General features: G+C 40.9%; 1 long non-coding RNA gene across 1 annotated transcript in view; it reads right to left on the reverse strand.

The window, feature by feature from the left end:
- Positions 1-13,158: 13,158 nt before the first annotated feature.
- Positions 13,159-27,615, reverse strand: part of LOC148150089 (uncharacterized) — a 78,929-nt gene continuing 64,472 nt past the window's right edge. Inside the window, exon 4 of the long non-coding RNA XR_015756911.1 lies at positions 13,159-13,424. This is a non-coding gene — a long non-coding RNA (uncharacterized LOC148150089). The remainder of the gene's footprint in view (positions 13,425-27,615) is intronic.

The following is a 27,615-nucleotide window of genomic DNA, read 5'->3' on the forward strand; positions in this document are numbered from 1 at the left end:
ACGTCCATAGGGAGGGAATTCCAGGATTTTAACTCAATGATAATGAAGGATCTGTGATACATTTCCAAGTCAGGATGATGAGTGGCTTTGAAGGGAATTTGTAGGTGGTGACGTTTCCATGTGTCTGCTGTCCTTGTCCTTCAAGATGGAAATGGTCATGGATTTGGAAGCTACTGCCTCAGGATCTTTGGTGAATGTATGTAGTTGTAAATCTATGTATAATTTAATGGCAAAACGTGAAGTAATTTGTAAAGCAAAGGGATAGCGATTTTGAAATCTCAGAAGGTCTCTGCAGCAGAAATAAACTGAGTTGCTGAGGAATGGCACAACTGTGATAATGCATTTATTTAATACTCCCACAATTGTCATTATTTTAGTTTTAGTTACTGTTGCACCACTGCTGGTGAAAGGCTGCGATTGCAACATGACAAATATACATTGACAGTTATCAGTATAAATTGCAGACATCGGAATTTATAATGTTTAAAGTTCAGACAAGAGTGAGACAAGAACATGTCAATAGCTCATAAGCCTTTGTAGACAACAACTGTACATAGATGTAAAGAGCACCTCATCTTCTGCCTAGGAACCCTCCAACCACAAGGGATGAATGCAGATTTCTCCAGCTTTCTCATTTCCCCTCCCCCCACCTTATCTCAGTCCCAAACCTCAGACTCAGCACCGTCTTCTTGACCTGCAATCTTCTTCCCGACCTCTCCACCGCCACCCCCTCTCTGGCCTATCACCCTCACCTTAACCTCCTTCCACCTATCGCATTCCCCACGCCCCTCCCCCAAGTCCCTCCTCCCTACCTTTTATCTTAGCCTGCTTGGCACACCCTCCTCATTCCTGAAGAAGGGCTTATGCCCAAAACGTCGATTCTCCTGCTCCTTGGATGCTGCCTAACCTGCTGTGCTTTTCCAGCAACACATTTTTCAGCATAGATGTAAAGGCTTCAACATGTTACTTTATATTAGTTATGCTATTTCTATTTTTAAAAGGTGAAGGAACAAGTGTCAAATAAAATGGTTATGTTAGTCATTCATGAAATGATTGGAGAAAGATTTCACATATAGAAATAATACAAGTGGTTGACGGTGCACATTGTGAATTTATATTGCCTCTTTCATAACACTGAAGAAGAAAATACTAAGGGATGTGAATCACAAAGTGCTGAAGGTGATAATTAATGTATAGAGTCTTTCTTAAGATATTACTGCGATCTGCAAAAGTGCCTCTGGAGATAATTGGTAAAGGAACAATGGAACCTTTGCTATGAGGAGATGAATGGGATTTTCATCCCTTCCCTCTGAGAGTGGAATGTAATGAAGCATAGTCTTCAATGGGTTGATATTTCACCTCGGCATAAAACTGGTGTGAAGAAAAGCTACTTTAATGATGGTGGAAGATTTTGACTTGAATAGTACACAGTCACTACTTTCTGGCTATTATCACAAACCTACCTAAAAGTTATTTGGATTCTATTATTTCATTTATTTCTTATAAAGCATCAAACGTCTTGCAGTGGTGACACATGCATTAGCTGTCACGTGACTTACACTGTTCATTTAAATCAAATACATTTTAATCTATCAGAGATGGTCCATCAAACCATCCAGTCAAGGGTTAGAAATGGAAGTGACCCATTTGACTTATGCAATTGAATGTGATGCACAGCGATTCTAAAGCTGTAAATGGCAGCTGGTCAAAGGATCCCAGTCAGGAGTGGAAGACCAGGCACAGTTTTCTATCCATTAAATGTTTAATTTAACATTTAATTAAAATGTAAATTAATACAGCTCTACTTTTATGTGAGTTGATACTAACAAACTCAGCACTAACAAACTGATACATTGCTGCTTTTTTGTGGTGTATGTATCACCAAAGTTGCACTGTTAATTTCCACCTTTATAAACGGAAGGAGAATTGCCAAGCTTGCAACAAAGAATAAGAAATCACCGTATTTATGCATAGCTGGGAAAATACGTGCAAGAGTACTGTTTAATCACTCAACACTGCACATTGTACTGGACTGTCTACCAGAAAAGGACAAAGTTCAGCCGACATTGTGCTTGCATTTTATTTCCTGGAGCAATACCATGAGTGGAGCGGTAACTAATTCTCAACATTTGTTAATTTGACTAAAGCCATCTGGGCCAATGGAAACCCAAGGCAAAATTTGGATAAGCTGAAAATCTATCATTGTGATAGGACCATTCTCCAACAACATGTTTGCTTGTGTCCTGGATAGTAGTGAGACTTCTGATGCTTTGCCAGACATATATGGAGTGAAGCAAGGCTGTGTGGTGGCTCCTACTTGAAGATATTAATTGTCATGCTTTCTGTTTTAGCAAAAGTGGCATTTACGTTAGATATACAGAAAGTAAAGTGTCACTTTACGGAGATTACAAGGCAAAACCAAACAGCATGAAGCTGTGGTTTGTGACTTTTGTTTTGCCAAGGAATGAGCTCTCTATCCCTGTTCAGGACAAGAAATGCAAACACTTCCAATCTGCATGCAATGTGAAATTCAACCTTGCAATCAGAATCAAAAGGATTGATGTCATGTACCAACTTATGCCACAAAAGCAGTCCACATCCACAAGACACAAGTCAGGAAAGTGATGGAATACTCTCCACTCGTCCGGATGAGTGCAGCTCCAATGACTTTCAAGAAACTCAAGACACTACTCAGGACAAAGCAACCTGCTTGAGTGGCCCCACATCCACAAACATACACTCATTGAACTCAGCAGCAGCATTTACTGTGTAGAAGATACACTGCAGAAGTTCACCTAAGACCCTTAGACAGCACCTTCCAAACCTACAACCATTAACACTTTCCACATTTAAATTAAACTTTGAACTTACATGGAGGAACATAATTCATACAGAAGCTAAACTAGTAAAAATGGTAATAAAAATGTATCGGTGTTCAAAACAAGATCATTATTAGTAATTTCATCAAAGCCAAAGCAGCCTGCTTAATTAGAAGACCATCCACAAACTTAAACACTCGCTTCCCACACCAATGATGCACAATAGTGTGTCCAATAACCTAAGCTGCAGCAACTCATCAAGGCTGCTTTGACAATGTCTTTCAAATCCATGACCTCTCTCCTACAAGGACAAGGACAATTCTGGTCTCCTTCCTATCAGAAAGATGTTGTGAAACTTTCAGAAAAGATTTAAAAGTATGTTGCCAGGGTTGGAGGATTCGAGCTGTCAGGAGAGGCTGAACAGGCTGGGGCTGTTTTCTCTGGAGCGTTGGAGGCTGAGGAGTGACCTTATAGGGGTTTATAAAATTATGAGGGACATGGATAAATAGACAAAGTCTTTTCCTTGGGGTGGGGATGTCCAGAACTAGAGGGCATAGGTTTAGGGTGAGAGGGGAAAGATATAAAAGAGACCTAAGGGGCAACTTCATCACAAAGAGGGTGGCATGTGTATGGAATGAGCTGCCAGAGGAAGTGGTGGAGGCTAGTGCAATTGCAACATTTAAAAGGAATTTGGATGGGTATATGAATAGGAAGGGTTTGGAGGGATAGGGGCCAGGTGCTAGATTGGGTCAGCATGGATGGATTGGACCGAAAGGTCTGTTTCTGTGCTGTACATCTCTATGACTCTATAAGGACAGCAGATACATGGGAACACTACAATCTGCAGGTTCCCCTGCAGGTTCCATGCTATCCTGATGTTTAAATTGATTTGGAGATGCCGGTGTTGGACTGGGGTATAAAAGTTAAAAATCACACGACACCAGGTTATAGTCCAACAGGTTTGTTTGGAAGCACTAGCCTTTGGAGTGCTGTTCCTTCATCAGGTGGATGTCACTGATGTTTAAAAACATCATCATTCCTTCAGTGTCACAGGGTCAAAATCCTAGAACACACTCCCTGACAGATCGGTTGAAGTCACTGCGCCAGAAGCATGCAGTGCTTCAAGAATATATCTCCCCACCACATTCCCAAGGCTAATTAACCCCACCACATTCCCAAGGCTAATTAAGGATGCCTAATAAACACTGGCCTTGGACCCATGCAAGAATTTTTATAAAGCTTATTTTTGATTACAATTTTAGCATAGTTTGCGATAAAATATTTCTTTAAGTCAATTTGGTCACAATAAATCTGCTCCCAATGTAGTTTTCAGTGCTGGAATTGTGTGTCTTCATTGAAATATGCAATACTGTATTAACTAATATACAAATTGAAAATGCTGGTAATATCAGCAGGTTTAACAGTATGTGCGGTGTGAAACAGTAAGTGGGTGTAGTTATATGTGAGTTACACTCTTGCGTGTGAATAGCGACAAAATATATTGAACATAACTATACTCAGTGGATGGTAAGAGAGGGTGTCTTATCCAGAGCCCTACTCACCCAGGCTCCAGTTCTGACATCTCTGTGACTTTGTTCCTTTTTCACAAACTCATCAGCTACACTTAGGATGACGATACAGTTCCCATTGCACTATAAGTTTCATCTGATGTGCTTGGCTGATACAGTAGGATATACAGTTGGTCATGTAATTACAGCTGGAGTGGGCTTTACTATAAACGTTTTAACTTCCAGTTCGCCAATATTGAGAGGGAACTGATGTACTGAATTTGCCAAGGACTGTTTAGATAGAACAACCCTAATAGAGTCTGAAGGGACTGCTAAAGCAATTAGAAGCAGGAGAATGGCAAGAAGGTCCCCATGATTCCCTGACCCTTTACTGAAGGCTATGCTGGAGGCAATAAGGGCAAGACAGAAGTCTTTTTTCCTGAGGATAGGAAGAAATGCCAATCAGCCTCACAAAACTGGTATGACGTAAGTAGCAGAGGTGGTTATATTAATGATAAGAGGCTGCAGAGCTCTGAGATGCAGAGGGATCAGGGTGTTCTTGTATGCAGGTACAGCAAGTAATCAGGAAAACTAATAGGATTTTATTATTTATTGTGAGGGGAATTAAATGCAAGAGTAAGAAGGTTATGCTTCATTGGTGAGACTGTATCTAGATTTCTTGTTACAATATTGGTCACTGTTCTTATGAAATGTACTTGTTTTGTAAACAGTTCAGAGAAGGTTTTATAAACTATTGCTTGGAGTGAGGGGATTGCCTTCTGAAGAAAGGCTAGATAGCCTTAGGCCTATATATTCTGGGCTTTAGAAGAGTCAGAGGAGATGTAATTGAAACATGTGAGAATCCTGAGGGGACGAGACCAGATGGATGAGGAAAGGATGTTTCCTCCTGTGAGAGAATTTAGTTCTACCGGTCATCAGTTTGAAAATTAGGGATTGCCCATTTAAGACAGAGATGTGGAAACAATGTTCTCTCAGAGGATTGAGAATCTTTGGAATTGCCTTTCCCAAACACAGAATCCTTAAATATTTTTAAGCCAAAAATAGATAGATTTTTGATTACCACGGGGATTTGAAGATTATCAGGGGAATGGAGGAATAAAGAGCTAAGGTTAAAATCAGATCATCCTGCTCTACCACTTATTGAGTGGTAGAGCAGGCCCGAATGGCCAAAAGCCCTATTCCTATGCCTTGTTTTTTTTAATGTGTGACTGTCCAAAGTCTGCAGGGCTCAATGATGTGACAGCGTGAGAGGACTTTACTTGGGATGGACAATTTACAACTCAATACTGGGATCATTGGTTCTTTAAAGATGGTGGTTACCTTAATTGATGCCTACCTTCAGTTGACAGAAGTCTGAGCTGCTTCTGTTTCCACCTTACAAAATATCTCTCGGTGGCAGGAAGATAGGAGTTTCCCTCCCAGTGCTTTCTGAAATAACTTCACAGAGGCTGGAATCTTGGCACCAAGTCACCCTTTATTTACACGCAGACAGTCCTTGATACTGGTTTAGCTCCCACAGACCCATGTCTCAGAGTGAGCATGATGTCTGATACTCCTGTGCTTATCTGTTGGCCAGGGCTCCCTGATTGGATCAGGTGAACAGCCTGAGTCACGGAACTCATATTCTGTCTATCTGGCTGACTTCATTATAATCGCTCCACTTTCCATTGTCACTTTACCAGCTTTGCTATCTGTCACTCCTTCTGCAAGGACTGGTTACGTCCCTGTCTTTTGTACTTGAGGGATAGGGAAAACTTACCTGGGACCCAATCAGTATTATTAGTATAATGTGGTTGACAATGCACTGAAATGTCAGCCTAGTTTGTGTACCCAGTTCTCTTGAACAAGGCTTGAACTTGTAATGCTCTGGTCCAGAGGTAAATGCAGTGGTACTGAACATTCCTCTACTGAAAGTCAATTGTCTGAATGCTCCCACTGAAGGAAGGGAAATTAGCAACAGGATTATTGCCCATGATTGTGTCACTGCAGAATGAAGATTCTCTGAGTCTATACTTGATGAGTCTGCACATCCTGTCAATGTTCAGGCACAGAGTGACCACATGGATGAGACATAGGGAGGGTAGATAGCACCTGTGGAATTTTGCATCAGATTGAATTGATGCTTCCTCAGACAGAAGAATTTAAATTAACAGGAAAATATTATAGAATAATGACATAGAAGGGGGCCACTTGGCTCACGAGGTCTGTACTGGCTCTTTTAAAGGGCATCTTACTCAGTAGCACATAATATCGTGTAAAATAGAGATGATAAAACAAATAGGAGAAAACCATTTTCTGAAAATAATTTAATTGAGACTGCATTTTGATATATTATTCATTCATGGGTTGTGAGCATCACTGGATAAGCCAACGTTTATTGCTCTGACGCTTGTGGTTTTAAGTGTATGATTAAATATGTTGCGCTACCAATTAGGAGACTTTAAACTGACTCTGTCCTATGTACAATCAACTGCTCACTTAGTCATAGAGCCTGACTGATGAAGTCTGGCATGCCAAGCTTTCATACTAAACTTTAAAATGAAGCTCTCTTTCATCATTTGGTCATTTTAATTGGCACTTCTAATAAAAGATGTAAAGTTTCAATGTACATTTTGTTTGCAATTTAATAGTGATATCAGAACTTTGCCCAGCAGCACTTGTAAGCAGTTAGCATCACAAGGTCATACACGTGCACATTCAGTGACGACTTTCTGTGTTTGTTATCTGCAATGTAGCAAGTACCAAGGTCACTCTGTTCGTTAGTAGTTGATCCAGCTAAGAGGTGAAATTTCATGGAGATTGTGGTCTCTGTCAAAGACACAACAACAACTTTCAAGATGAGACAGTGAATGAAACAGTAAAAAAGTTTTTTTGTGGATCTGAAATTTGATGCGTTCGTGCAATCAGAACTCAATTCCAATAAAGATGATTGAATGGTTCTAAATAATTGTAACTAATGCATTGGATTGGGTTCTATCCAACAGAAACCTAGTATAAATGTTGTGCTAGATTTTATTAACATAGACATTTAACAATTAATGTAGCTTTAGCTGGTAATCTATAAGTAATTTAATATACAATTACTATTGATCACTGTACAATTCCACTTCATATTGTTATTCAAACTCATGCCAAAAGTAACCGCATCTCTCTGTGAAACTTAGAAAGCAAACTTTGGATGAATGGGATGGGCTCCAAGAGGGGTCAAGTGTGAAATAGAATTTAAAACAAAAAGTAGCACGAAAACACAGAAGAAAAATGTATGCCTATGTGACTGGGAAACAGAGAAGAGTAATAATCTAAGGGCTGGATAAAGAGGTCAAAAATAACTCAAAGGTCATTCAAAGGCATTTAAAATATATAATTATATGTGAAACAAAAATGGTGAGGACTGTTAATCATGCAAATACCACTTGAGGCATATTAAAAATTATTATTAAAAGAAGATTGGAGGAAAGGTGGTTTGTGAAGAGAAGCAAAAGGTATTCACATTAATTATTTTCTTCTTGATCTTCGTAGATACAGGGAATACCCTTTACTGGGATATTTCAACTTGACCAGATATATAACATTTTTAAAAAATGAGACATTGAATGTGTTTTTTTCTTGCATCACTCCTACAAATGATAATCAGGGACAAATCTGAACCAATTTAGGGTCAAGTACCTGTAATGTGTTTGAACACAGTAAAAAAAAAGTGAATATGATGCTACTTCCTATATATTGTGATTGGCACAGTGGTTAGCACTGCTGTCACACAGCGCTAGAGACCTGGGTTCAGTTCCCGCCTCAGACAACAGTCTGTGTGGAGTTTGCACATTCTCCCCGTGTCTGCATGGCTCCCCTCTGGGTGCTCTGGTTTCCTCCCACAGTCCAAAGATGTGCAGGTCAGGTGAATTGGCCATGCTAAATTGCCCGTAGTGTTAGATGTTTGGGGAATGGGTCTGAGTGGGTTGCTCTTTGGAGGGTCGGTGTGGACTTGTTCGGCCAAAGGGCCTGTTTCTACACTGTAAGTAATTTAATCCTTCCTTTTTACAGGAAGAAATTTAACATAACATGAACCAGAAAATCAGAATTATGATGCATTTAGAAGTAATTAATAATAAGTTAATTGTTTCAAATTATAATGACAAACAAGAACAGAATTGCCATCTATAAAATGGAGCAATAAGTCAAATAGCAATTGAGATTCTTTAGCCTGTTGCAGAACTTTATAATTCTGTCACTTCTGAGGTGTAATCAGTTGTGAATCTTTACTACAGTGAAGTGACCTCTGTAATCCATCTGCTGGTTAACCCTTGGAGTGGTGCTGATGTCTGCTCAATAAAAGTCATGTCAAAAGTTAATCTGTTGCAATCATGTCAACTTCAGTTGCTGAAGAAGCGTGTTATGCGGTGGTTAGTTAACCAATGAAAAGCTTACACACTTAATGTCAGTCCCAATTCTATGTGGATAGTAGAACCCCTTTGATGGTTCACGCACTAGTGACAGAGTGGAACACAACCACACAGGTCAGAAGGTGTTAAGTTCCTGGGCTGTTGGATAAATTAATCTAAGGTGATGATAATGGTACTGTTGCAAGGATGGGCTATAAAGCTCCACAAGCCTGCTCTGCCATTTAATAAGACCACGGCTGATCCTCAACCTTAACTTCAATTTCCCAGTCAATCCTCGTGTCCTTAATTCTCCTAGAGAGCATCTATCAAAGAGTGAAGAAATTTATCTTGTGAATGAGGTGTTGACCAAGTAGGCTGCTTTATCCTGGATGCTTTTCCTTTGTTCACTTGTGGGCTGTGGATGTCGCTGGCTGGGCCAGCATTTATTGCCCATCCCTAGTTATCCTTGAGGAAGTGGTGGCGAGCTGCTTTCTTGAACCGCTGCAGTCCATGTGCTGTAAGTAGACCTGCAATACCATTAGGGAAGGAATTTTATGATGTTCATCCAAAGACACTGAAGGAATGGGAATATATTTACAATATATATAATCTGAAGTCCTGAACTGCTTCAAGAAAACCACCATCATCCCAGTACCAAATAAAATATACGCAGCATGCCTCAATGACTACTGCCGGTGGCTATAATCTCCATGATAATGAAATACTTTGAGAGGTTGGTCATGGCTCACATCACTGGCCACCCAGTTTGCCTTGGTCCCTTGCAATTTGCCAATTGGCACAACAGGTCTACAACAGTCGCCATTTCCTGAGCCCTACACTCATCCCTGGAACATCTGAACAGTAAGGATACACACATCAGGCTTCTACTTATCAACTACAGCTCCACCTTCAACACTATAATCCTGACCAAACTAATCTCCAAACTCTAAGACCTTGGTTTCAGCTCTGCCCTCTGCAACTGGATCCTCAGTTTTCTGACCCACCCAACACAATCAGTGAAGGTAGACAACTGCACTTCCTCCTCAACACCGGATTCCCACAAAAATGCATCCTCAGCCCAATACTGTGCTCCTTGTACACCTACGAATGCTATCTACAAGTTCACCAATATTACCACCGTTGTAGGCCGGATATCAAACAATGACGAGCCAGAATACAGGAAGGAGATAGAGTGCCTAATGACACGGTGCAAAGACAACAATCTCTCCCTCAATGTCAGCAAAACTAAAGAACTGACCATTGACTTTAGTAGAAAGGAGGAGGACATGGCCCTATCTAGTTCAATGGAGCTGAAGTGGAGAGGGTTGAGAGTGTCAAGTTCCTCAGAGTGACAATCATTAACAACCCGTCCTGGTCCTTCCATGTAGATGAGACGGTCAAGAAGGCACAACAGCCCTTCTTCTACAAGAGGCTTAGGAAATTCAGCATGTTCATAAGGACCCTCACCAACTATCTTCATATGTTTACCGCTCTGCCCAAGACCGTATGAAACTACAGAAAGTCGTAAACACAGCCCAGACTATCACACAAGCTAACCACCCATCCATTGACTCCATCTATACTTGCTGAGGAAAGGCAGCCAACATCATTAAAGACCACACCCCACCCTCGTCAGACTCTCTTCCAACCTCTTCTGTCGGGCAGAGGATGCAGAAGTTTGAACACGTACCAACAGATTCAAGAACAGCTCCTTCCCTGCTGTTATTAGACTGCTGAATGGACTTCTCAAATTTCAAATCTAATGTTGATCTTGCTTTTGTGCACCTCCTATGCAGCCATGACCTTTTATACCTCGCTCTGTCTAAACACCCTACGATTTATTTGTCCCTGTATGTTATGATTTGCCTGTACTGCAAGCAAAACAAAACTTTTCGCTGTACCTAGGTACATGTGACAGCAATAAATCCAATTCTTATATTTCTATGTCATGGTGGTGAACGATTTGTATGAGAACTTACTGGTGGTAGTTTTCCCATGTATCTGCAGTCCTTATCCTTGATAGATGGTAGTGGTCATAATTTTGGAAAATGCTATGTAATGATCATGTACGAATTTCTGCATTGCATCTTAAGCTTCTTATAGGTTTCTTGAATATTGTTGGAGCTGCCATCATTGGGGTACCCGCAGTGTATTTGATCAAACTCCTGACTTGTGCCTTGTCAATGTTGGATGGGCTTTTGGAAATTTTTGCTGTAGATTTCATGGCCTCCAACCAATTCTTGTTGCTGCAGTACTTATACTCCTAATCTAATTCAGTTTCTTATCAATGGGTAACCCCCAGGATGTTGAATGTGGGGTTTTAGTGATGGTAAGGCCATTGAATGTCAAGGAGTGATCATTCAATTGATGGAGGTGGCCGATGGTCATTGCTTGACATTCGTGTGGCACAAATATTACTCGGCACTCATCAGCCAAATCTGGATATTGTCCATGTCTTGCTGCATTTGGATATGAATTGCTTTAGATTCTAAATAGTCGCAAATGTTGTTGAGCATTGTGCAATGATCAGCAAACATTCATACTTCTGACCTTATGATGGAGTGAAGGTCGTTGATGACGTAGCTGAAGATGCTTGGCCAAGAACGCTATCCTGACGAATTCCTGCAGAGATGTCCTAGAGCTGAGATGAGTCACCTCCAACAACCATAACCATCTTCTGATGTGATTTTGATTTTATTATTACTTATTCTCAAATATACAAGTACTGGAGTACAGTGAAAAGTGCATACAGCCAGTGCTTGTATAATGTGATAGGTGCATTCTTGTGCGACCCCATGTTATAGAAACATCATGCTTTAGAAACAGCACTTGAAGTGTTGGCAATGTAATCACATTACAACCAATACACGTTTTAAAAGTTTGCCTTTTAGAAACAACGTCTTCAATTCGTCAATAGTGTTACAGTGAATTCATGTTGACGAAACATGGGTTATACCAGAAAGAACCTGTAATGTCACCACACAAGGTGTTATCTTAAGTATAAGTATGTACAGAATCTTACAAGGTAGAAAGAAAGAACAAAGTTAAAAGTTAAACATTGCAGTAATTATGATATAGTGGAAAACATTCAAAGTAAGGTTAAAAGTTAAACATTGCAGACTTTATTCATTTTAAGTAGAAAATAAAGTGCCAGGTATGACTCGAACAATTGGAGAGTTTTCCCCTGATTGTGATTAATTCCACTTTGGTTAGGGCTCCTTGGTATCAATTGGTTGAATACAGCCTTGATGTCAAGGGCTGTCACTCTCACTTCACCTCTGGAATTCAGCTCTTATGTCCATGTTTGAACCAAGGCTGTAACGAAGTCAGGAACAGAGTGGCCCTGGTGGAACCTAAACTGGGTGGCACTGAGCAGGTTATTGCTGAGCAGGTGCTGCTTGATAGCACATCTTATCTCTTGACAGATGTTTGAGAGTAGACTGATTGTGCCACACATTCTCACCATTAATATTGGACTTTGCCTCCACAAGTGCTGCAGTGATCAGTCTTACTGATAGTGGCATGGACAGATTTATCTGTAGCCAACAGATTGGTGTGGATGAGGTCAAGTATGCGTTTCCCTCACCCCCCCACCTTTCATTGAAAGGCTCCTGCAAGGATATTTTGTGTACAGGCATCCAGCTCATGGATTGGAACAGGCTGTTTACACAATCTCTCATTGCACACTTGCTTTGCACCTGCCGAGATGCTCACATCATCCCTGCCTGCCTTGCTTGGCTTTCTTATGCCTTGCCCAATCAGCCATCCCTTAAAGACTTGCAGGATGTCTTTTTTGTCATCATGGTTGTCAGCAATGATTAGTCAGTAGGTGTGGGCCTATTGCTGTACTGCATCATCCAATGTCAATTTCTCAGCTACTGCATGTGTCATCTTTTTATCTTCAGGGAGCGATGCACTGTTGGAATTGCTGTGTCTCAGATGAATTGTCAAAGTGAGGTGCTGTCTACCCATCAGGATGCAAAAGCTGGCTCCATTTCGGGAGCTCGCTGTGCATAATCTGGTTGCATTTTTTCCTCCACAACACGTCCTGAAGATGTTTAAGGGTAATTCATATAAAAGCAAGCCATTCATTCTTTTAGTTATCATGGCAAGTCTTCCAATTAAGGCGGCGGAAGTAGAGGTCAAAGCTGTGATGTGATTTGACATTCACACCACAGAGGAGCTGATGACAGTGCCAAACTGATGTCATTGTTCTGTGCCTGTTGTTAATGTCTCTCCCTTTTTGCCTCAGTCTTCATTTCCCTCACTGGCAGACCATCCAGCTGGCTCATTCCTTCAGTAACTAGCAAGAGGCTGGAAAAACACAGCAGGCCAGGCAGCATCAGGAGGTGGAGAAGTCGACGTTTTGGTTGTACCCTGTCCTGAAGAAGGGTTTTACCTGAAATGTCGACTTCTCCACCCCCTGATGCTGCCTGGCTTGCTGTGTTCTTCCAGCCTCCTGCCAGTCTACTTTTAATGGTATAGCCTCTTAATGGGCTATCACTGGTAAAAATACTGGAATGTTGATCTGACCACTGCATTGCAATGTTGCTGTTACAATTGGGACCCCGTGAATATTGTATCCAATGGTGTGTCTTCCCCATAAATCGTATCATTAACGGAGATGTCCTGCACAATGAAAGTAAGGTTGGGCTCTGAGAAGCCAGTGATCTCCAACATTTGGAAAGATCTTAAGTCATCTAAAAGCATATAGAAAGAGTTATAAAAAACATTTTCACAGTGTAGTAAAAAGATAACTAACAATTTTGGATATGTACCTATTCATAAAATTAATATGTCAAGTTGTCAATGATGAATAGGCGCAGAACATTGGTGAAAAAAAGGACCCATGGTCCCTTCTAGATGTAATGTGGACACAGCACAAGTCATTGCTGGGGTCTGAGAGGGCAAGAAATCACCAGGAAATCATCAGGACAAGGAGCAGGAAGGTGGCAGACACTCTTGTTGTGACCTTCATGGTCCCATTGTCAGGAAGAAAAACTGGTTTAAAGCAGGACTTCAAGTGGACTCTTATGACATGGGCTTCTCAAAAATCCAGGGAAACATCAAGATGTCCGGTGAGGCCTTTCTCAAATTTGGGAGCAACTCGTGACATTTTCTAATAAAGTTTCAGTCATCAAGATGAGATTCTCACCAGTCAGCAGTGAGATGCCTATTAAGGGGGATTATTGCTTGTCATTACCCTCATTAACTACCCATCCCCAAGCCATCCTCTAGTGTTGGCATCCCATGCCTGTCAACTTCTAAAGATCCTCATGGCACCTCTCAATCTATTTACTGGATGTTTCTGCACTTTGAAGCTGCTCCTCAGGATGTCTTGATGGGCTGCTGCTTTTAGAGTGATTAGGGAGAGGATCCTCTTTTCACACCATGTGAGGAGGTCAATGTCACGCCGTGCACCACCCGCCTGACTCCTTTTGCTCTCTTGTGGGCTGCTTTCTTCTGGGCAGGATTGAGAGAGATGATTACAATGTCAAAGCTATTAGTAATGATGTTACTGGGGAAAAGTGGTGAAGTGTTTTAAGAGTGAGTAGACAGTGCAGATAACATGTAGAGTTAAGAAGACATGGGGGACGTAGGTGGTTGAATGATAGTGAGTGAGGGATGATGTTACATGTAATAGTGAGAGGGTTAGAGCATGAGCCTTACAGGGCTGGTGACGAGCAGTGAGTAGGTGGTGGCCAAGTGGAGTTCATTGCTCTTCTTCCTTCACACCTGGGCATTCCTCCAGTTGACTGAGACCACAATGACTCAGGTGGTAACCTCTGACCAGACTGGTAGGGTGTGATGATATGATCTCCTCTGCTTGTTCTGGGAGTAGAGGACATCCCACCTCTTCACCAGCCTGTCCACCAACTGCCTATGGATAAGGTGTTGTTGGGAGGCATGCCGAATTCACCTTATCTGCCATGTCTGGGGCAGGAATGTCATGAACCATGCAGGCTAACACTGCACTGATCGTGCTTCCCAGGGTGCACAACAGCCATTTAAAGATGGTGTGGGCACAGGGATTCTAGTGCATTCTGGGTTACCTGGGCAATGGCATGTTCTTCTGGGTATAGTGAGTGATAAAATTAGACTCCCATCGTCATGAGAGGCACCAAAGAGGCAGAGTAGGTTATTAGTGCGGCAGGTTTGGGACAATAGCATGAGAAAACTTGCTAGACCTCAAAGGCAGAAACCCTCAGTGAAACTTGGTGTAATTGACACTACCCAAAAAATCTTAAGATTCATCCCTTTAAGTACTAATGAATAATAACATAACAAATAAACAAGGATTTTCCCTGGAGTAAAGTACACAGGGCATTCAACTAATTTCCGAGGTGTGGCATGAATATGTTTGCAATAATAAAGATTTTTAAACATGAGTATTCTTTAAATGTTCCTCACTAAGTCTGAGGTCTTGTTTTTAGAGATGTATTACTAAATGTCATTTGCAAACCAGATATTGTTGCACTGCAATCAAGTCACAGTCCATGTGGGTGTTTCGCTCTGTAACTTCATGCAAAGACAAAACATTGCAAAATTCAGCCATGTTTGCCCTCAACAATTTACAGTCCACAAATATCACTGTTTCCACATCAGCTATTTTGACAGCCCGGAACAAATTGTAGCTCCTTCGTAAAGCAGCGGAACATGGCAGATTTATAGCAGTAATTGGAGAAGGATCAATTATTGTGGCCATGACATTAGAGTCGTTTTATATCAAGCTGGATTGATAGCTACTTATCTTATTCAATTTTGCCTCATTCTGGCCACAGAGCTAGCATTTTTTTTATTTTCAAGTTACATATTATTGTACAAGAAAGGTACAACTGTGCAATTCACAAGGTCTCTCCTCCCACTCTCTTCATTAGGAAACAGAATGTTCCAAGGTTTCAAATTAAAGTTGGTTGACTAGACAGGGACCAGTACATTTGGCAGAAAGCCAAAAAAGTGGGACCTCAATCAGCCAGATGGAACAATGAAAATATTCTGACCCACATCTATTCACGGCAATTTATTTGTACAAGCCTTTGACTAGTTGCGTCCAATAAATACCTGCCTATTTTACAATTATGAGATTTCTAAGAGTATAATGTTTTGGGGATTGCAGTTTTAAATAAAATTTAGAGTAAATTAAATCATGCAACCTGATCTGCTATCTGTCTGGCAGTAAGGCTGTATAGCTTGTTAGAAATCAATAGGCAAACCACTTTTTAATGAGAATAAGCTGCAAGATATTTACACTTCAAAGGTTCGTATGAATCCCTGCGCAGTTACAAGGAGTGGGAGTCAGGGTGGATGGAGAAAAGCTAGAAGCCAAAATCTAACTTCACAATGGTGTCATAAAGCTATGATATTAACTTGGCAGTGGATTAACATCCCTTGAAAAACATCTCATGCTTATTAAACAGCAACCTCCACCAGAAATTTCAATTAAATAATCAACAAACAAGAAACACGGTGCCTTCAGATTCAAAACTGACCATTGGGATTAAGTGATGCTAATTAAAGGGCATTGGGACATAGTTGACTGAGGGAGGAAGTATTTGGGAGCCCCATGAAATCCCTTTGGAGACAGAGAAAGGAAGCTGGACTTTGTGAGGAAGACTAATTTTGTCAAGCATAATTGGAGGGAGATCAAAGGTTATACAGGGAAGGTTAATGGTAAAGTCCTGAAGGTTGATGGGAAGGTCAAGCATGATGAATGAATGTTGAGAGTAATGGGAGGCTGTTACACTGTGCTGGAGGAAACTGGAGGATCAATGGGAGCTGGCCAAAGGTGATGGGGGATTGATGAGTTGAAGGTCACGGATGACAAGGCAAGGATGATCGATGCTGTTAAAGGGACTGAGGTTGGGTACAAAGTGAAAACTTGAAGTTCAAGGGACCCGGGTGCAGATGGAAAGAGAATGGCACCAATTGCAGTTCCCAAATCTCCTCAGATATTGAGAATGATGCTCTTGGCTTGTAGGGAATAAATGCCTGTTCTGCGATTCTTTAAATCTGATGCCTCAACATTTGTCCCAGTGAAGAAATGGCAAATTTTTGCATGTTTCCCTCCCCTACTGATTTGCTGCATTCCATGACAATGAACCTATTGGCTGCATCGTCACAAATGGTTTATTTGTAAGTACAAGCTTTCGGAGAGCTGTTCCTTCATCAGGTAGCTCGTCAAGGAGCTAGTGAAGGAGCAGCGCTCTGAAAGTTTGTACTTCCAAATAAGCCTGTTGGACTAAATCCTGGTGTTGTGTGATTTTTAACTTTGTCCACCCCAGTCCAACACTGGCACTTGCAAATGGCTAGTGTCCTGCCAATGAGTGGAAGTGTTACACATTCCCAGGCCTACAGTGAAAAGCCTTACTGCTATAGGAAGATGTTGGCCAACAGCAGTCTCTAAATTTTGCCATGAGTAGAGTTTAAGTTTCACAAATCCTAGAAAAGATTTGGTTGTAAACAGTTAGACTATAAATTATTTACTTACTTTTAAGATGAATGGAGTTTGTGTCAAAACTGGATAATTTGCATTTACACCTACATGCAAGCTTAATGTATTTTATGTTGCCATGAGAAAGGGGTAGAGGAATTCATTTGAACTTTAGGCTACAGGTTTTCTTACAAATCAATGGACATATCACAGACAGACAATTGACTTGGGGGAGTCTATAGTTACCTGAGGGACAACGAGCAGGAGAGAGAGAGGCAGCTATTTCTGTACCGAAAGTAGAGAAAATGACTATTATTTGCCATGCAGAATGTGGATTTGAACTTGTGCTCCAACTGATGAGATTGAGTTTTCAAGGCTTTAAGGGAGACTGGAAGACTCACAAAGCTTGGGCTCAAGGGACAAAATTCTTGTGATGAAATTCAGATCTGAGATCAGAAGATACCCAGTTCGGAACTTAAAAAGGAAACAAGCCATTAATAATAATAAGCCACTGCCATTTGATTTGGTTTCATCAATATCTCAGGCTTACTATGATTGTTAAAAATGTGCCATCCTCTGTCTCTGTTGAGCATTTTACTTCACTTGAAGACCACTTATATTCATAAATGCTGTTTTCTCAGAAACTAGCAGCATGAGTAGGCCAGTTGACCCTTTGAGCCTGCATTCAATATAATCATTGATGCTCCTCATTATTTTCCCTCTTTCTCTTCATTCCCCTTGATGCCTTTAATATCCCAAAATGTACCAATCTCTTTATTGAATATACTTGGCAACCTGGCTTCCACAGTGAGTGAAAAATAGTTTCCCCATCTCCTCTAAATGGTCTTGCCTGTATCATGAGACTGTGACCCCTTGGCTTTCGACTCCTCAACCAGGGAAACATCCTCACTGCATCTAGTCTGTCTAGCCCTGGTTACAATTTATAGTTTTATAGTTTTTAAAATTTACTTATGTCCCTGCCTCTCCCTAATTTGTGAAACATTAATTATTATCTTTATTATTTTAAGTATTAATTTCACAAGTGCACTCCTCACAAGCTTCCTGGCTTCCACCTTTCTCAATATGAAAGTTTGTGTCATCTCCTGCATAATGTCATCATCCTGTACTTGGTTAGCCCCTCTGAGATTTTTGTCCTTGTTTCCAGCTTTCCCACTGCCTTACTTCACAACATTTGAGTAAATTCCTGTATGTCTCTTCGAAAACCCTCCACTCCTTTGATTCCAGATTACTGATTCGCCCACCTTTATAATAGTTTCATCCTTCAGCCATTGTACCCATGGCCTGTAATTCTCTGACAGAATGATCTCCCCATATTATTTCGTTCAATGCTTTCAAAAGCCCCCCTAAACATTTCAATTATCTTTTGGTTCTTCTCTCATTCTTGTCACATTGATCACTGATCAAATTGAACATTTTGAAAGCTGAAAACTTTGAAGAGTATGATGATACAGAAAAGTCTACAAAGAATAATTTAGCCTATGGAAATTATATCAAAGGAACTTTTAATAGTAAACGGTTTAAAGGCTCATATTTTAAAATGCAAAATTTTCTTTGTGCTTTAATGGCAATTTATGGTTAGATTTTTGAGTCTTAGAGCCAATTTGTTTATATATAGTTGTTTCTTCAACTGAACTAAATTCAAACATCAGAACATTATGATTCAAGGCATGTATTTGAAGCACATTATTTATAAACAGAAGAAAATAAAATGTGAGCTGGAATGATAACTGAAGATAAATGTTCTGCTTGAGTGATCGCCAATTTTACAAGCAAGATTGGTCATGAAATCGAAAGCTTATTAGCTACAGCATTTTAATGATGAATACATATTTAATAGAGATTGAGATAAAATTGTAAAATATTTATGCAAAATCATGTAACATTTTGTCATTTTATATCTGCCAAAAAGAAACTTAAACCTGAAGCTATTTTGACAGATGTCATGATTGTGATAAAATATGGACCATCAATTTGCAACTTCCATCATCTGTTTTTAATACTTAGACCCTCATGGACTAAAATGCTTTTAAAAAGGAAGAAGAATGACCTAAAATGGCTACAGCAATCATCTGAACATAAATTGAAACAAGTACAGGAAACCAATGTGGTATAAATAATATTATCTAAAGTGAAGTTAACATTAATCTAAAAACATCAAAATCAGTCAACTGAGTCAGGAATCAAAAACTTGCATATCATGATTTAATTTACACTATAATGAGAGGTTCCTTACATTGGACAAAGAATTGTTTGCATCTCTTCAGCTTAAGAAGCCAGACTTGGGACTACACAAGTGAACCATATTTAAATAACAGCTTGACGAATCAGTAGAGAGAGACGAAAACAAAGTGACTTTGTAAGGAGCTGAAAAACTCCCTCTTTCCCAGTTTCCTACTGAACATCTTGAAAACAAGCACCAGTCTTCAGAGAAACATCCTTTCAATTAGAACTCAAGGTTTCTACAACTTTTGCTAATGCTGAAATGCAAGAAATTAACTCAACAGCCATGGTTTTAGGGTTAACCAAAGCAAATCAAGATCACAAAAAGCTTTTCAAACTGCATAATCCTTAATTTCTTATTGTGCTAGGCACCCTCCCCTTTTTAAACCTCATTACTGTGCTTGTATATGTGTTTGATGTCATATTTTACTATTTCAGTTGCGGTTAGTAAGAAATTGACTCAAAACCAGAAATTATTAGAGAAACTCAGCTTCAACTCCAGTGAACCTTCTGCAACAATTCTTTAGAATCCCTTAGTCTGGAAACAGGCCCTTCAGCCCAGCAAGTCCACACTGACCCTTTGAAGAGTAACCCACCCAGAGCCATTCCCCCTACCCGAGCACAGCAAATTCACCAAACCTGCATATCTTTTGGACTATGGGAGGAAACCCACGCAGACAGTCGCCCTAGGCTGGATTCAAACCCAGGTCCTTGGTGGTGTGAGGCAGCAGTGCTAACTACTGAGCTACCATGCCATGCAATTCTGAAGAAGGATCACTGGACTTGAAATGTTAATCCTGCTTTCTTTCACTCAGATGCTGCCAGACCGACTGAGTATTCTCCAGCAATTTCTGTTTTTGTTTTAGATTTCCAGCACCCGCAGTTATTTGTTATCCAACAATTGGCTCGTTGCTTTTGAATGGTACAATGCTTTAACTGAAATGTGATGTGGCTGTGTGTTGAAAAGTATTAAAAACACATATTGTGGTGGGCCAGAGAATTTAAAAAAACACAGGGAAACTGATTCAACCTCCACCCTATTTCCCCACAAGCTGGTCACAAAGGGCAAGAGAATTGTGGCCATATAGTTAAGCAGTTCATTTAACTCAATAGTGCAAAAGCCTACACCACTCCTAAGGAAGTAAATGTACTGTATCTTCAGTGCAATTTCATATTCATTGATTTAAACAATAACAGGAAATTTGGTTATCTCACTTTTATTTTGGAATGTAAGTGATGTTGCTGTGTAACACTCATTGCACATAGAGTCATAGAGTCATAGAGAGAAACAACACAGAAACAGACCATTCGGTCCAACTCGTCCATGCCACCCAGAGATCCTAACCTCATCTAGTGTCATTTGCCAGCACTTGGTCCATATCCCTCTAAGCCCTTCCTATTCATATACCCATCCACACGATCTAATGATGCTAATGACCATCTTAATCTATTACTGTTCTCCTGAGGATGGTGTTGAACTGTATTATTTGCATATCTAAATGGCTTGTTAAACTGCTTCCAAGGGCATGAATATTAAATCATGTATTGTGAGCTGGAATCACGCATAGAACTGGCTATTGTAAGGACTAGTCTAGCATAGATAGCATGAGATATTTACTAAAGTAAAGGTGTGACAATAAATGGAAGCTGTCGTTATTGTTGAAATGGAAATGTTCTGTTCCTGAAGCCATTAGTGAACCTGTTTGATACTTGGAACAAAATCCAACAACATTTTTTTTCAGTGCCAACCCTACAAACTATGAGATGAACTGAAATAAAAACAGAAATTGTTGGAAAATCTCAGAAGGTCTGGCAACATCTGTGGAGAAAGAAAGAGTTAATGTCTCAAGTCCAATAGGACTCTTATTCAGAACTGTGTACTGTGTTACCAGATGAGTTGAAATACTGACTGCACCTACTGGCAACACAAGCAGTATCCTAACGTTATCAAGGAGCATGAGGGAGTCCAGTTCTGACTCGGCAGAAGGCACTGTACAAGGCTTGTCTTTTCTGCTGCCCCTGTTTTATCTCCTTGTCATGCTACAGACCAGAAGCCCCATACTTGTTGCTGCCTTTGTGTGGACATTCCACCTATTTGGCTATCCTCCACTACCCCTCAAAACCTGTCATTCCCCCAAACATCAGGGTGTTGCAATACTTTCTAACAAATCCAAGAATTTACTATCAGACCTTGGGTTTGGTTAAGAAAAGGAAGGAAGCATATGTCAGGTATAGGCAGGATAGATTGAGTGAATCCTTAGGAGAGTAGTAGGACTATACTTAAGAGGGAAATCAGGAGAGCAAAAAGAGGACATGAGATAGCTTTGGCAAACAGAATTAAGGAGAATGCAAAGGTATTTCACAAATACATTAAGGACAAAAGGGTAACTAGAGAGAGAGTAGGGCCCCTCAAAGATCAGCAAGGCGGCCTTTGTGTGGAGCCGCAGGAAATGGGGGAGATACTAAATGATTATTTTGCAGCAGTATTTACTGTGGAAAAGGATATGGAAGATATAGACTGTAGGGAAAAAGATGGTGATACCTTGAAAAATGTCCATAATACAGAGGAGGAAGTGCTGGATGTCTTGAAACACATAAAGGTGGATAAATCCCTAGGACCTGATCAGGTGTACCTTGAAACTAGAACTTCTCTAGTGTGAAGCTAGAGAAGTGATTGCTGGGCCTCTTACTGAGATATTTGTATCATCGATAGTCACAGGTGAGGTGCCGGAAGACTGGAGGTAGGCAAATGTGGTGCCACTGTTTAAGAAAGGTGATAAGGACAAGCCAGGGAACTATAGACCAGTGAGCCTGACATCAGTGATGGGCAAGTTGTTGGAGGGAATCCTGAGGTACAGGATGTACATGTATTTGGAAAGGCAAGGACTGATTAGGGATAGTCAACATGGCTTTGTGCGTAGGAAATCATGTCTCACAAACTTGATTGAGTTTTTTGAGGAAGTAACAAAGGGGATTGATGAGTGCAGAGCAGTAGATGTGATCTATATGGACTTCAGTAAGGTGTTCAACAAAGTTCCTCATGGGAGACTGATTAGCAAGGTTAGAACTCACGGAATACAGGGAGAACTAGCCATTTGGAGACAGAACTGGCTCAAAGGTAGAAGACAGAGGGTGGTGGTGGAGGGTTGTTTTTCAGACTGGAGGCCTGTGACCAGTGGAGTGCCACAAGGATCAGTGCTGGATCCTCAACCTTTTGTCATTTATATAAATGATTTGGATGCGAGCATAAGAGGTACAGTTAGTAAGTTTACAGATGACACCAAAGTTGGAGGTGTGGTGGACACCGAAGAACGTTATCTCAGATCACAACAGGATCTTGGTCAGATGGGCCAATGGGCTGAGAAGTGGCAGATGGAGTTTAATTCAGATAAATGTGAGATGCTGCACTTTGGGAAAGCAAATCTTAGCAGAACTTATACACTTAATGGTAAGGTCCTGGGGAGTGTTGCTGAACAAAGAGACCTTGGAGTGCAGGTTCATAGCTCCTTGAAAGTGGAGTCGCAGGTAGATAGGATAGTGAAGAAGGCATTTGGTCAGAATATTGAGTACAGGAATTGGGAGGTCATGTTGCGACTGTACAGGACATTGGTTAGGCTACTGTTGGAATATTGCCTGCAATTCTGGTCTCCTTCCTATTGGAAAGATGTTGTGAAACTTGAAAGGGTTCAGAAAAGATTTACAAGGATGTTGCCAGGGCTGGAGGATTTGAGCTATAAGGAGAGGCTAAACAGGCTGGGGCTGTGTTCCCTGGAGTGTCGGAGGCTGAGGGGTGACCTTATAGAGGTTTAAAAAATTATGAGGGGCATGGATAGGATAAATAGACAAAGTCTTTTCCCTGGGGTGGGGGAGTCCAAAGCTAGAGGTCATAGGTTTAAGGTGAGAGGGAAAAGATATAAGAGACCTAAGGGGCAACTTTTTCACACAGAGGGTGATACGTGTATGGAATGAGCTGCCAGAGGAAGTGGTGGAGGCTGGTACAATTGGAACATTTAAAAGGCATTTGGATGGGTATATGAATAGGAAGGGTTTGGAGGGATATGGGCCGGGTGCTGGCAGGTGGGACTAGATTGGGTTAGGATATCTGGCCGGCATGGACGGGTTGGACTGAAGGGTTTGTTTCCATGCTGTACATCTCTATGACTCTGTGACTCCAGAATATAGAACATAGAAAAGTACAGCACAGAACATGCCTATTGGCCCACGAAGTTGTGCTGAGATTTAATCCTCATGTAAAATATAGTAACATAATCCATGCACCCCTCAACTCACTGCTATCCATGTACATGTCCAGCAGTCGCTTAATTGTCCCCAATGACTCTGCTTCCACCACCACAGCTGGCAACGCATTCCATGCATTCACAAAATACTACACCACAGAAGAGGTTGGACATAAATACAAAAGTTTAATCACACATACCAACAAATTTCAAGAAAGCTTCTTCCCCACTGTTATCAGGCTTCTGAATGGACCGCTCAAATTTTAAATTTAAATGTTGATCTCACTCTTTGTGCACCTTCTCAGCAGCTGTAACATTGTATTCCTCACTCTGCACTTTGTATGGTATGATCTGCCTGTACTGCAGGCAAAACAAAACTTTTCACTGTACCTAGGTACATGTGACAATATTAAACCAAATCAAAAATATCCCTAAAAGATACCTGATCAACCATTGGGTAACTTCTAAACAACTTTACTGGAGGGCCCATTTTGCAGCTTCATTATTTTTCCTCTTGAGTTAACAATGAGGATGTTGCATGAAACTTATTGCAAAAATTGGAATCACATCAGCCAGTTGTGTTGAGTAACTTCGGGATTATGCTGAATCAAAGTCTTCTGGTGTATGCAGAGTATGAACCTATGTTTATTCTGGTTAAACATTGCACAGGTTACACAGGAAACAGGTCAGGAAAATGGTAAAGTCCTCCTCAAGTCCTCCTCCATCTCATTGTCAGGGAGCCCATATTGCAAAGTTGATTACTGACTGAAAAACCAAGATCACACAAGATCTGAATAAAAATGTCTTGGATTTGTGCTCAGTAGTGAAAAAACAATGGCCTTAGTTGTTCATAACACTCACTCTTGCTTGCAAACTTTGAACTGTGACTTCCAATTAATTGAGACCCAAAACAATGTGGGATCACTTCAGAAGATCAGAGACCAGTGTGAACAGGACACAAATTCTCAACTAGTCAACTTGAAGATTTCATATTTTCTCAAGAGCTTGGCCTTGACAATTTTGATCACAAATCCATCCTTGCTCCTCAGCTGGAGTTCTAGTGGTTTGGCAATGATTAAAACATTTTTATTGGAATGGTACTTGTCCTCATCACTTACTCGGGATGAAAATGAAAGTTATCGGCATGGTTTTCTTTGCTCTTGCTGATGAACAACAGAAATAATGCAATTAAAAATCACCTCCACTACTGGCTTTCACTAAACAGAGGTGACCATGCTGTGTTGAGTCTGAGAACTCTAGCTATGACCAATTTCTCAATATGGATCAACAGTTCTCCACTACACTGAGATGTCTTCTTTGTTCAAAATATTGCTTCAGAGTAGGATTGTGCAGAAAATATGTTGGCCATCCTTTGACATAGTATTCATGATTTTAAGCATGTTCTTTGATGTTTCTGTATTTTCAATCCTATTTAAACATTGTATTGTTGCTGGTAGATGCTTGATTATTATGAGGTGAAGGTTTCCACATCTCAAACAGAATTGAAAGGTAGGAAACCTCTGGGTGCTCCAAGTTCATCCCATAGTCCAAAGATGTGCAGCTTAGGTGGATTAGCCATGTTAAATTGCCCATAGCATCCAGGGATGCGCGAGGTGGATTAACTATTGGAAATGCAGGGTTACAGGGAGAGGGAAATGGGATTGGTCTGGTCGGGATATTTTTTGGAGGTCAGTGTGGACTTGATGGGCTGAATGGCCTGCTTCCACACTATAGGGATACTATGATTCTATGAGAATTTATGTTCCCTTATGGCAGGAATATACATCATAGTGTTCACTATAGGTTGCCTGTTCCCTTGCACATATTCAGCTGTAGCATCTAGTCTCTTCAACTGCAAATGTAAAATCTCTGTACTTTTGGCAGCATCTTTGCTAATTCCTTAGCATTTAATAATTCAGTCAAATGTTTGTGGTCAGTCTTGATTGTGAACTGAAGTCCGTGGACAGAGTCTATAAATGTTTTCATAAGCTCAGGTAAACCTAAGGCTTTGATTTCAATAATTGCTTCTCTTTACTCTGTTTTAGTCAAAGTAAGAGATATGTACGATACCAATGCACTTTTACCTTTGCCATGATTCTGAGAAAATACAGCTCATGATCCAGGCAATGATGTAAGAATCGTACGTAGTTCTTGATCATAATGTTTTAAGGTTTACAAAGTTGCAATGGACTTAACTTGCAGTACCTACCCACAAAAGACCAATTGAACACACCAAAAGATGTTAGGGTTTCTCTGTACAGGTGTAAGTTAATTTGTTCTTGCTTGATAGGATTCAATTCTTGAGAAAACATTCGTTCTTGCAATAGAGGTTTACTTTTAAAAATGTGGAATCACACTTATTCTAATTTTATGTATTTTTGGAGATTTTAAAGCATTTAAGAACGTAAGGACTAGAAGCAGGAGTAGGCAATATTCAGCCCCTTGAGCCTGCTCTGACATTTGTTACAATTATAGCTGATCGCATTTTAGCCTCAACCCCCACTTTCATGTCCGCTCTCCATAATCCTTCAACCCACTACTAGTTAAAAATCTCCTGTCTAAATTTGCTCAATGTCCCAGTATCTACCACACACTGGAATAGTCAATTCCACAGATTTATGACCCTTTGAGAAAAGTAATTTCTCCTCATCTCTGTTTTCAATCTGCTACTCCTTATGCAAAACTGTGAACTCTTCACTCGAAATTGTCCCACGTAAGGAAATATCCTTTCTATGACTATTTTGTCAAATCCTTTTAGCATCATACAGCTCACTTAAATCTCCTCTCATTTTTCTAAAATCCAGACAGTAACAGCCTAAACTCTGTGCTCAATCTCTCAGCACAGATCATCTGTTCTGCAACGAAACATTACCTTTGCTTTCTCTGCACAGGTGCTGCCAGACCCGTTGCATTTTTCCAGCAATTTCTGATTTTGTGGCGGTCTCAGTAATGCCTTGAACAGTTGAAGCAACACTTCCCTACTTTAGTATTCGATTCTATTAATAAATGCCAAAATTCTATATTTCTTCCTTATTACCTGCTGTATCTAGTTTTCTGCATTTATGTATGAGGACACCCAAATTCTTCTGCACTGAAGTATTCTGAAGTTTCTCTCCATTTACATGATAAGTTGCCTTTCTATTCCTCTGACCAAACTGGATAACCTCATGGTTATTTGTGTCAAATTTCGTCTGCCATATTTTGGTCCATTCATCTACCTGAGAAAAAGTGAGGGCTGCAGATGCTGGAGATCAGAGCTGAAAATGTGTTGCTGGAAAAGCGCAGCAGGTCAGGCAGCATCCAAGGAACTTTTTTTAGGAGAATCGACGTTTCAGGAATGAGGAAAGTGTGTCCAGCCGGCTAAGATAAAAGGTAGGGAGGAGGGACTTGTGGGAGGGGCTTTGGAAATGCGATAGGTGGAGGGAGGTCAAGGTGAGGGTGATAGGCCGTAGTGGGGTGGGGGCGGAGAGGTCAGGAAGATGATTGCAGGTTAGGAAGGCGGTGCTGAGTTCGAGGGATTTGACTGAGACAAGGTGGGGGGAGGGGAAATGAGGAAACTGGAGAAGTTTGAGTTCATCCCTTGTGGTTGGAGGGTTCCCAGGCAGAAGATGAGGCGCTCTTCCTCCAACCGTCGTGTTGCCATGGTCTGACGATGGAGGAGTCCAAGGACCTGCATGTCCTTGGTGGAGTGGGAGGGGGAGTTAAAGTGTTGGGCTACAGGGTGGTTGGGTTGGGTGTCCCAGAGGTGTTCTCTGAAACGTTCCGCAAGTAGGCGGCCTGTCTCCCCAATATAGAGGAGGCCACATCGGGTGCAGCGGATGCAATAGATGATGTGTGTGGAGGTGCAGGTGAATTTGTGGCGGATATGAAAGTGTCCCTTGGGGCCTTGGAGGGAAGTAAGGGGGGAGGTTCCTTGGATGCTGCCTGACCTGCTGCGCTTTTCCAGCAACACATTTTCAGCCCATTCATCTACCTGCCCAT

Source organism: Chiloscyllium plagiosum, unplaced genomic scaffold (genome assembly GCF_037043375.1).
Source record: "Chiloscyllium plagiosum isolate Xiang-an unplaced genomic scaffold, Cpla_swu_hap1 HiC_scaffold_4, whole genome shotgun sequence".
Lineage (NCBI taxonomy): Eukaryota > Metazoa > Chordata > Chondrichthyes > Orectolobiformes > Hemiscylliidae > Chiloscyllium > Chiloscyllium plagiosum.